Consider the following 12783-nt stretch of genomic DNA (forward strand, 5'->3'; position numbering starts at 1 on the left):
GTGTATTGGTTATCTCATTACCTGCATAGTGTTCCACAACCATCGGTCAAAATTCCTAACTTGCATGCATATTAGAGAAAAAGTTGATTGTTAATTTGTCTCGTAATTTTATTCATATGCAATTGTATTTGGCTAGATTTGGGCCATTCAGAGCCGGATAATCGAGGAAATGGCATTCTTACTGATTGATTGAGCTTAGTTCGACGTAAGTATCTTGCCTAACTTCGTGTGGGGGAACTACCCCTTAGGATTTGAGTCTTCTATGCTAATTGTAGTCCGTGTACGCGAGGTGACAAGTACGTGCTCGGACTTATTTGTTGAAAGTTGGCATTTTAAGATTCTTAGGTCCTTGTATTCACTGAATATGCAGTTGTTATGTTATGAATACGTCTCTTAATTACTAGTTTCACCTCTACCTGCTTTAATTAGAATTAATTGCTTCATGATCCGCCCTTGATGCTTATTTGAGTCATTTGTGCCCTAACTGAAATTGTTATCTCTTCTATCACCATGTTGTCTTTTCCCTAACTGCTTATTTTCATTTGAAGTTATAATTATTTCTTCTGTAATTGTTCATCCTTAACTAAGGCTATGATTTTCTTTATACTACTTATCTTTAATTGAAGTTGTTGTGTCTCTTTCGTACTTGCCCAACCTTAAAAGAAGTTTAGATATCCTATATCTTAGTTGACTTATCCTTATTGAAATTAATGACTCGTGATATCTCCCTCGTTATTGAACTGTACTTTGTGGGAACGTTGTTACATATTATTTTCTCCCTTGTTGAGTTGTTCCTATTATGATTAGCATTCTCTATTGTGGCTACTCCTTGTGAATTAGTTCTTCCGTTCCTTTGAGTTCTGGAATTTCTGAGTTGATTTATTTGTCGTACTCTTGTATTAGTGTTATTATTGTCGTTGTACTTGTTGTTCTTGCGTATTTACTTTGAGACTACGAGGCGGTACCTCGGGAGATCCCCCTGTCTTGCATATTTACTTTGGGACTACGAGGCGGTACCTCGGGAGATCCCCCCTGTCTTGTATATTTACTTTTGGGACTACGAGGCGGTACCTCGGGAGATCCCATGTTGAGCATTTACTTTTGGGACTACGAGACGGTATCTCGGGAGTGCCCTTTGTTGACATCTCTTTATTATGGGGTTGCACGAGGTTTCTGCCGTGCTATTATTACTATTCATATTTATACATACGGCGTGACAAGGCGGGATATATATATGTGGGTTGCGCATGTGGTGAGACAAGGTGGGAATATTATTATACACATGTGACGAGACAAGGCGGGCATTTACTTTACTATTGCACACGTGGCGAGACAAGGTGGGCTATGTTAGGGATTGATTTGTGATGATTTGTGATGGCCTGGGGGCATTCTTGTTGTTGATATTTGTGTAGTGGTACACTTATCTGTGTGAGCTTTATCTTGTGAAAGTTGTGAGAAAATATTCTATGTGTTGTCCGTTCTTTTCCTTATGCTCACTAGCTGGTATGAACTATGTTAGGACACTTGCACAAGTATACACGTAGTTAAGCACTCTTATCGGATAAGAGGTTTCCTTGATATTGTTGAGTATATATGCATACCATTGCTTACTTGCCTTCTATGTGAGAATGGACCTATTTGGCACGCGAGTCGTCAGTGCGGCTATAAGGTATAATGAGGGCACATGATGCCAAGTGTTAGGGTTCAGATATTAAGACCCGTGAGTTGTGATTGTCCGAGATTCGGTACCTCGTGGAGTTTATTGACTAAAACCCGGTGTGAAAGCTATCGTATTGTTGAGTTGTTACTTGTCATTTCTTTATCTGTGATTATTGGACTTAGGTTGTGTTTCCGTTCATTCTTCTATGTCATTATTATGGTGTTCCGCTGATAGTTGTTGTTTTCCTTCCTTATTGCAATTACCGTATTAATTGTCACTTCGTGTAGTCTTTATGTAGATATCATACTCTGTTGTTTCTATACTTATACTTGTTTAGGTTATTTAGTCTAGTAGGTGTCTTGACTCTATCTCGTCACTACTCCACTGAGGTTAGTCTTGATACTTGTTGGGTACCGCCGTGGTGTACTCATACTACACTTCTGTACAATTTTGTGCAGATTCAGCTATTTCGAAGTCAGTTGATCATTAGCTAGCTGTGCGAATTATTGCTGTGGAGACTCAAGGTAAACCTTTTGCTGCGTTCGCATGCTTCGGAGTCACCTTCCTATTTTGTATTCACATTGTTTTACCTTTTTACAAACAGTTGTATTTAGAAATTTGTAGCAATCTCTGTAGAGCCTATGACTTGTACTACCGATTTTGGAAATTATAAATTTTATAGAGAAATCCATTTCAAAAGTTGTTAGATATTATTATTATTATCGTTATTCAGTAAATGTTAGGCTTACCTAGTTCTAAAACTATGTGTCATCATGATACCCAACGGAGAAAAAATTGGGTCGTGACAAGTTTCTAGATTAAGCAAGTGAAAGAAAATATTTGAACTCACAAGAGGTAAAACAACAACATGCCATATGATTCTCTATCATCATATAGGCAGAGATGGATCCAGGATTTAAATCCTATATATAGGTTCTACTTTTAAGGTTTTTAGCATTGAACTCAATATATTTTTAAAATTATGAGTTCATATTTACTTCTTTTTTTTCAATTTTAATGAATTTTTGCATATAAATGTTTACTCGGCGTCGAAAGTTATGGGTTCAATTGAATCCATCGGCAGAATACTACATCCGCCCCTATATATAGGTTAATCACTGTATACCAAACCACAATATTAATTAAGCCTTTGCTACCAATTTGTAAAGAGACGGGCATATTTATCTCTCATTTAGTTTTTGAGGAGGTCCGATTTTATGTCCCTCACCTTCATATGTTCACTTTCTGGTTATCAAATTACAAGGTAGGAATCTATGTCAAACCTCTACAACGTCAACGCGATTTTAATTTAAAAATATATACACCAATACATTGTTTTTAATATATTCTTAAAAAATCCTTACGTTATATAGGGGATCAAGAAAGAGGGCGGGAATACAGTGAGAATTGAATTGACACCTATTGTAGGTACATCATCAATATACATGAAGTGTGTAGCAAAACACTAAAGGAGGAAAGGAGGAAAACAATTTGAAAAGGAAAGAGAAAGGGTGTATACGGGTGAAACCGGGCCCATGGGACACCCTGGTTTCCAATAAGGTAAATCCAGCAAGAGATGTCATGATAAAAAATCGGAATCGAGGCGAGAGTCTCATCGAGCCAGGGTCCGGGGGCACATCACCCACCCACGGGAAAATCGGGGCCATGACCCCGGGATCGGTCAAAATCCCAAAAGACTTCAAAGAGTGTTGTCAGGCAACCGAGCACGATTAACAGAAGGCCGTGACATCCGTGACCAGCCGGGTATCACGGCATGGATCTCTGTACGTACCAGCAGAAATTCGTGATCAGTTAAACAAAAGATTTTTACCTTTTATGCAATTGTACCTACGGTAAAAGTTTTCTACTATATAAAGGGGGTCTGATTATTCATTAGACACTGTAACACACATATCAAGGAAATATACTATTATTTTCTCTGTTATTCAAAGTTCTTGTTCTTGTTCAACAGTGCTTGGTCATTGTGAGTCCGAGATCGAGGGCGGATATTTTATTAAAGCTGTTGTTAAGTCCGAAATCCTCCTCCTCAAGTGGTTTGATAATTTATTACCTCCTTTATCCGTTTAATCTAACGCAATTTATCGTTTGTATCGAATTAATCAACATATCCTTAAAACCACAAACAAATTTAGTTGTTATCTATTTTTTAGAGTAAACAAAGGGCTCTTAAAAAATTAGGAATATTGGGATTCTCACATTACCTACTTTGCATATACAAACCAAAAAAACAGAAATATGGCCAGCGTTGTAATATCAAGTTAGCCATGTCAAAATAAAAAGGGAAAATGGTCAAATATACCCCTCTACTTTAGTATATCATTCATATCTATCCTTTGTTATATTATGGGCCCATATTTACCCTTAGCGTTAGCCAAACTTTTAAAAATGTCATCCACCTAACAGAAAGCCACCAGATTAATAAAATAATCATCTTAAAAAAAAAATTCATTAACCCAAACCCGTTAAACCCATCATTTAAAAATATGGAACATAGATTTCTGAGACGTCTTAACATATTTTATTTATTTATAGAGAGACCGGGAATGATGGTGGAAGTAGGATTAGTAAGAATTTATATTTTTGGTTATTAGTTGTTCATGGTGGCATTAGGATGTCATGTTATCACTTTGTCTAATGTAATACACACTTGACAGTTGGTTTGTATGTTAGTAACAACCGATATATACTTTAATAAAACTTGTATTTGGTTAATACATTAAGTTAGTGTACTTAGATTGTTAAGTTGCTTTCCAACTTGTTGGTGTACTATCTTTCATTCTTGATGAATTCCTCGGACTGTAGCTTGATATTAAATTGAATCTCCTCTAATTATTTTCTAATTTTTATTCATTATAAGTTTAGTTATTACTAAGAATTATGAGTATCATATCCTATATCTTGGAATCTAACTTTGGTTCTTAAGGGATGATTTGGAAATAATTATTTGTTGCCCAAATGCTTAAAGCATAATAAGAAAATCATGGTGCGTAAATACTCATCAACAAAGGCTCACTGTTGGAGTAAGAAATACTTCGGTAAGTACCTTAAGACTTCAGAACTGCCAACCTAATAAGATGCTATAAATATTCAAGTCATGGTGGAAAGAAAATGATGAATACTCGGTACACTTCGACATGGTAGAAAAAACAAAGAGAGAAGCTAGAAGAAAAAAATAAAAATTAGAAAAGGTAAAATATAATAAACACACAATAAGGATATTAAAAGAATTGGGACTCAATGTATAAATAAATATATGGTTATCGATATTTTTATGTCTTTCACTTCTTGAATTCAACAAGTGACTACGAAGGAGATGAATAATATGTGAGGAAGAAGTGCAGTAAATAAAAGGGGTTTAACGGGTTATTAATAGGTTTTAAAAAAATAGGTATTTTTTTAATTTGGTGGCTTTCCGTTAGGTGGAGGGTATTTTTAAAAAGTTTGCCTAACGGTAAAGGTAGAGACGTCTCGATAGTATAACGGAGGATAGATGTAAATAATATACCAAATTAGAGGGGTATATTTGACCATTTTCCCAAATAAAAAAGATAGAAAACTTCTGGTAATTGAATAATTTCCAAATATTCTTGTAATTGAGAAAATATAGAAAATATTCTGATAACAAGTTGATTAAGGTCAGTTTAATTCTAAAATCAGTTGTTAGATCAGTTTCTCACAGGATTTCCAAACATGCATGCTAGTATAGTATAAGGACTCAAAACCTTGGTCCACGTCCTACAGAAGCAGGCAAGTTATGATTTCACGATCGTTGTTTTCATTTCGAATTATATATATGTATAATTTTTTTTAGAAATGTATATATAATATGTTTACACTTATTAATCTATTTCAAGGCAAAATCCAACTTAATAATAACAATTGTGACATGTACGCCATGATATTGAGACATACCCTAAAAGTCAGGACTTGAATTTTATTGTTCGAGATTATAATCCTTTTAAATTATTGGTAACTAAATTAATAATATATATTCATTGAATCTCTTAATACAAATACAAGACTTGAACAAAAGCTAGTGGGTTCAACTAATACTGTGGCACCACCCCCGACCCTCGAAGTCGCAAAAATCCAAAAGCAGCAGTTCCAACATAAAATCTTTTGTTGATTCAACAGACAAAAACATCACTTGGATGATTTTTCCAATGAAATACTCAATTAATTTTTGAATTTCTGTCTTGAAAAAACAAAGAAACTTAGCTACTCAAATTTCACTGCGCTGTTCAGTTTTATTAATGTGTAGGTATTATCGAATCTATGAAGAAGGAAAAGATTAGGAAAAATAATAAGACAAAAAGAGCAAGAGAAAAGAAAATAAGCAGGATTTGATTCTCACCTCATGTTCTCAGTTTTCTTTAGGTTACTCCAACTCTCCTTTAGCTTTTTTTTTTTTTTTTGTTTCTCATTCATTCGGTGTTCGGTACTCATATTGTGGCCCACTAAATTCGAATTCGTGTCGAAAAGTTTACATTGGAGGGAGGGGGTAAAGCGCTCTCTAACAAAGACGACTACATACCCGGACTCAAACCCGAGACCTCTGAGTATGGATGATGGAGTCCATCACAACCCTTGTTCGTCTCCTTTAGCTCTTTCTCTTCTGAAGACCTAAAATATATCAGGTTTAAAGTTAAAAGTGCCAAAAGTTCTTTGAAAAACGACTAAATCAACCAAATCAAATCTTATTCAAACAATCTTAGGTTTTGATAAAAATCTCCAACACTATTGAACAATTAGCTAAGGTAGGTTTTTATTTTTGTAAACAAACAGAAAAAAAAAAAAGAACCGAATAATATGATGGTAATATTTCTATAATTCAATCAAACTACATCAAGAAAATAAAGCACACACTGTGTGTGTGAGAGAGAGATGAAAGACAACTTCTGATCTATCAGGTTGAGATACCATTAATAATCAGAACTTCACTTGCCAGGAAAGAATAATCACAGATCTACACAGTCCTCATTTCATCAGCAGGGTCTTCAAAAAGAGCAGTGAACAGTCTCAAAATAAAACAAAGATCCAAATTCACCTGTTAGATTTTGAAAAAATAAAAATAAAAATAAAAAACAGATCGATCTGACAAGAACATTGTTTCAGTACTGAACTGAAATACAGTAAAAATAAAACAAGGTAAATCCATATATCTTGACAAAAACTGAACAAACCGTACTATACTTCTGGGGTCTGAATTTCTCCTTTTGCTTAGAGTGTCAGCCTTAAAAGAAAGTACTCTGGTTAGCATAGGCACGACCAAGATTGACATTTATGAGTTCTGAATTTTCTATTGAAATTTATAGCTCGTTTAGTTACCTCAGCTCCAGTAAGTTAGGTAGTCGTTTATTGCTAATGCAGCATCATCAAGATTCTCACCTCCAAAAAGGCCATGGTCGTTAATCATCATGCCTTTATAATATGTGAATCTTGATGATGCTACATCTGCAAACAACAACTGCGTTGACCGTTCAACCATCGACCCAGAAACCCTATTTTATCTGTATCGCTTCAATTTTATGAATGTCTTCAAGTGGACCAGAAAACCCTATCCTTCAACCATTAAAAATGGTTATCATAAATGCTTTACATAGACATATTTATAGGGGGGAAATCTAAGTACATCCATATCTTGGAACAATGGAGTAACAATTTTAGCTACAATAGTGGACTATCTAGCCACTAGAGATTTCATCATTTTCAGAATAAAAATCAAACATAAAGAAAACCTTATTTCTTTGGAACGTTAATGGTTCTTGCTCCACAAAAAGATAAGTAAGGAGAAAATTAACATATAAATAACAGATAAAACCAAAAGAAAAAAAAAATTAAGACTCCAAATTCTTTCCTTTCCTCTTGGGTTTTTAGATAAGATTTTTTTCACAGGTTCCAGCATATGTTGAGCAGAAAAGGATAAGCTAATTCAGTACACCAAGAAATAGATTAAAATATATAATTAAATAACCTCATAGAAACATATTTCAAGACTCCTTGTCAAATAAGTAGAAAAATAGCGGAAAAATAGGAAAATAATTGCATGATAAAAGGGAATTAACAATAATCCTAGAGTGATCTCTAGGAAGAATGGAGTCTGCATATTTCTTTAAGCTTGTTGTATGTGAGAGAGTAAGAGAAGTAGTAGATGCGAAAGGAGGAAAGGGAATATATATATATATATATATATATATAGAGAGAGAGAGAGACACACACATATATGATGTTATTAAATATATATATATATATATATATATATATATAGAGAGAGAGAGAGACACATATATGATGTTATTAAATATTTATAAATAATTAAATGTAAAATTTCTTTTACTAGAAATTCATTAAATATCTATAAATAATTAACTGTAAACCAAGTTATCATTGTTTATTAACTAAAAATTATTATAGGAACACTTATTTTAAATTTTGGATGTCTTACTTTTATTTTTTTGAGGTACTATACTACTTTTAATTTTTAATTTTTTTTTGTTTTCTTGTGAAACTTTTTGATTGGCCCATGCTTGTTGTGTGGATGTGGTACCATCTTAACCAAACCCTAATTTTCTTCCGAGAAATACTATGGCAAAAGGGCATTAGGGCACGGGGCACCCTAATTATTTTAAGCTTGCACTTTAATGCAAAACTCTTTTATTTCATAAAAGATATAAAAATATGATTCGAAAGTTGTAAACAAATTACTCCTTAAATTGGCTTATTTTTCTTTATTTCTTTTTGGAATTTAAATGGCAGTGATCTAAAATGTAGATAACTTTAAAGTTTAATTGTTTCGACCAGTTAACATGGCTTCTGTATGTTCGTTAAATGTGAATCATAAATATGATAGGGACAATGAGAAAGAAAAAGAAGAATTTGATAGAGATTTAATAGTATACAGCTTTTTAATCCATTTAGCGCTTATGGACCCCAACCTCGGTGATCTATCCATCTCCGATATGAAGTTTGAACGAAACTAAGTGAAGGTCCAACCGATTAATGTTAAAGAATCGTTGGGTGAGTTGTGGTTATGGGTAAAATACTATTTGTACCACCCTATGCTTAACAACTATCAACATATCAAGATCCACATTCGAATTAGTTCCTCGTCTAGAGGCCACCGTGTTCGTTCCAACGATCCAACAAACGATGCAAAATAATGATATCTTTATTTCCATAACCAACGACTCACGCCAATGGGATCTTCTTCTAAAGCTTTCAATTTTCCTAGACAAATGAATGCTATGTTGAAGATGGACAAGTTATATTATCTAAACTTCAGAGCTAGATAAAAGGAGAAACATTTTCCTCTATCATAAAAGTAATTAGCACCAATTCTAATATGCTGAAAGGCATAGCTACAAATTACAAGGAATTGCTCCTTCATTTTTTTTTTTTTTTTTTTGTGGATGCTAATATATGGATAACCCCCACGATTATGGTGATTTTTAACTAAAAGTTTACTGCACTCAGTATTAGGTTATTTAATCCTGAAGTTATAGATTTGAAATGGGCCTAGTTAAGAATAATAATGGTATGACAGGATTTAGTTGTGAACTTTGTCGAAAGGATCTTTACACAAATAGCTGGACGGATTTGTTCTTTAATTTTCATAGCCAGTATATATAGATTATACATTTATTATATATGATTAAATATATATTATACATGTATTATACATAAGTAATCAAGATTTATAGTTTGTTTGGCCGAGCTTCAAAAATCAGCTTATTTTGATAAGTGTTTTACTCAAAAGTACTTTTAGTGAGAAGCGATTTGTTTTGGCTAATTAATTTGAAACGCATTTCTGAGCAGCAATTAGCGGTTTGGCCAAGCTTTTAAAAACTGTTTCTAAGTGTATTTTTCTCAAAAGTGCTTTTGAAGAGAAGCTATTTTTTTTTGCTTTTCCAAAACTAATTCTGCTTCTCCTCTAAAGCACTTTTTTTTTCTTCCAAAAACTTAGCTAAATACATCAACTTTGAAAAAAAAAAATATTTTTTTGAAAAAAAGAAAGTACTCTTAGGATTAAAAAAGCTTGACCAAACAGGTTATTAGACTCTTAAGCGGACAAATCCACTTTTGAGGAGTCTAATAGGTGACGTTTTTCGATCAATTCACTGCAACTGTGTTATCCCGTCATCTACTCTTCTTTGCTCGCCACCCAAGTTCCCAAGTTTTCTTCTTTTCTTTTTGGACGACCATCATTTTTTCTCATCGGTAGTCGAAAAAGTATACTATAAAATTTATATATATATATATATATATATATGATTATACTATCAATTGAGTAACCTTCTTTGTAAATTGTAATTAACCCTAAAATGCGCATCTCCCTTCCTTCCCTTAATATTTTGGTTGGTAGATATTGTGTGTCCTTAGACTATATAGGGAGCTACGTAAATATATACCTCTCTGTGTTTTAACTCGTTATAGAATGTAACTTGCTTTATTCTATTTTTAAGTTACAAATCTTATTTAATATTTTATGAATTGCTTCTTGTAGATATCTTTAATGATTTGATGGTGTAAAAATTCTTTTACGTCATTTTTTCACTAAACAACTATGGTAGCTTTTCAGGTTTAGTTTAACTCGTAGGGAATCTTCTCTAAATATCTCAAACATTGAGCCTCTAAAACGTGTTCTGCAAAGTAATTAGGAAATTATTGTACTCCAAACCGACCTTCTATTGTAATCTTTAACTACTGTTATTATCTCTTGATTAGAACAAAAGAATGACTAATCCAAACCAAATTTCGACAGAGGGACGGGGGACCAGACATATGGGAATAAAAAAGAGAAAGAAAAAATGGGATCAAATCTAAGGCAAGATTTTTTCCAAAAAGTCGTCAGAATATTTTTGATAAATAAATGAAGTTTGAACCACTCAGTTTGTCTTATAATCTTTTGATAGTCCCATGAGATATTATGGGATTCGAACCCTAAAGTTCAGTAGTATAAGAATGGAGGGTTTACCACTAATTAAGCTCCTATGTGATACCCACTCAAAAAGGTACTAATTTGGTAATCCATTTGAAGAAGAATTTAAATCTTGAACTTTACCCTTAACAAGAGTCGAAAATAAGTCTTAAATTAAGCAATGTTGCTTATCTCTATCGAATCAATAAAAAGGAAAAGAGCCTCACGAATCTTGTTTTTTGTACTTCAAAAACAAAAAATAAACTAAAAAGGTTTTTAGAAAATGATATTTCCTCCATTTCAATTTATATGACATATTTTTCTTATTAGTCTGTTTCAAAATATGATTTTATATTTTAAAATAATTTAATTTTAAACTTCTTATTTTATCTATTGTATCTTAATTTGAAAAATTTTATGGTGTGAAACATGAACTAAGAGTCCGTTTGGACATAAGAATTTTTTCACTTTTTTTCGAAAATGTTTTAATTTTTTTCGAAATTTTTTTATTTTTTTTCGAAATCAATGTTTGGCCATAAAATTTTCAATTTTCACTTGAAGATGAATTTTGAAATTTTTCGAAAATTTGAAAAACTCCAAAAAACTGTTTTTTAAAATTTTCACTCAAATTACTCACAAAACTTCAAAAACAACCCAAAATTATATTCATGTTCAAACACAACTCTAATTTTCAAATACTATTTTCACTTAAATTTCTTTTTTTTTTTTTAAATATTACAATATTTATGTCCAAACGCCCACTAAGAATAAAATAATAAAGAAGCGGAGACATAAGAATTTGGTTGGACGGTGTTACACAGATAAAACCTGAATGAAATAAATACTCTAGGTAGCATTTGATTATAAAGCTTTGAATTCGAGGTGACAGAGAACCTGAACGCACCATTTGCCTCTGTTACAAAAAAACAAGAAAAAGCATCAAAGTAAATTTTGGTATTTGGTATTAGATTAGGTAAGATTCTCTGCCATCAAAATTTATGATTGTGGTGAAATATATAAGATTTTTTTTATTCTTTATAAAAGATTTTTGGAATAGAAAAATATTAATAAAGAGTGGTTCTTCTTTAAATAGATCTTACACAGTGCAAATTTATTTTTTTCACGATAGAAAATGATTACTATTGAACAGCGAATGAAAAATCAAAAAAATCCAGCATTTATGACCAGAAAAAAGAGAAAAAAGGAAGCATCCACCTGAGGATGGGGTCCAGTTTCCGTACAATCTGATTCGGCTTTGCCAGCATTCCCATCTGATATTGTCGCGCCTCTCTCTTTCTAACTTTGGCAGTTGCTTTCCACATTCCAATTATATACTGCTGTTACTATCTTGTCAAAAAAAAAAATAAAAAAAATTCGAGAATATCGAACTAAATTTAATTTTTTGATTTTTCTTAAATATATAGGGTTCTTATAAGTTGATCGAATAATTAAGTTAGATTTTATTTTTATATAAAAAATCCAAAAAAAAAAACATTGAAATGAAATGAGCTATTTCCTATTGAGCTTTCTCTCTCTATATATACTATATAATATATGTGTGACCGTCCTGTTTCAAATGATATAAAAAGAACTAAAGAAGAGATAGCATTACGGAGTTGTAGCTAGGATTTAAAGTGCGTGAATTTTGAATTCTAAAAAGGATAACTTATCGGGTTCTTAAAAAATTATTTTTACGTATTAAGTGAATTGAGAACATGATACTTAATAGGAAGATGTGGAAATCGAGGATTAATGTTGTGAGTTAGTAGGTAGTCGCACGATTTTTTTTCTCCATACCAGTAGTATTAGTATTACGCCCATTTTCGATTACTACATGTTGTTTGTTTCGATTATCTTATTTTCTTTTTGTGGTTACTGCTTCTCTTTCATGACTTTTCCACCGTATTTATTTTTTATGACTGTTGAATTATGCTTTCTTTGAGCCGATGGTCTATCGAAACAATTTCTCCACTTTCGCAAGATAGAGGTAAGGTTAGCTTACATACAACCCTTCTAGAGCCCACTTATGAAATTTCATTGAGTATTTATTGTTGTTGAAATAAATTTCTGATATAACATAAAGTTTTGACCAAAACTACTGAATTCTAGTGCCGCTACATGGCAAGTTTATGAGACGCATTCCTCGGTCATAAAGTGGACAAGTAAACAAAAAATTGAACTTAAT

At 32.5% G+C, this 12783-nt stretch overlaps 1 long non-coding RNA gene across 4 annotated transcripts; it reads right to left on the bottom strand.

Annotated features, from left to right (window-relative positions):
• Window positions 1-3004: 3004 nt before the first annotated feature.
• Window positions 3005-7829, bottom strand: LOC104095158 (uncharacterized). 4 transcript variants are annotated; one of them, XR_011412265.1, is made up of 4 exons: window positions 6865-7829; window positions 6602-6728; window positions 6216-6304; window positions 3005-3442 (listed from the first exon to the last, which is right to left on the bottom strand). It is a non-coding gene; the product is annotated as an uncharacterized lncRNA (long non-coding RNA). The 4 variants fall into 4 exon arrangements; XR_004506762.2 differs by lacking the exon at window positions 3005-3442 and having other exon boundaries at window positions 6064-6304; window positions 6865-6914; window positions 7010-7829; XR_011412264.1 differs by lacking the exon at window positions 3005-3442 and having other exon boundaries at window positions 6064-6304; window positions 6627-6728.
• Window positions 7830-12783: the final 4954 nt, after the last annotated feature.

The sequence above is a fragment of the Nicotiana tomentosiformis genome, chromosome 11, assembly GCF_000390325.3.
Source record: "Nicotiana tomentosiformis chromosome 11, ASM39032v3, whole genome shotgun sequence".
Classification (NCBI taxonomy): domain Eukaryota; kingdom Viridiplantae; phylum Streptophyta; class Magnoliopsida; order Solanales; family Solanaceae; genus Nicotiana; species Nicotiana tomentosiformis.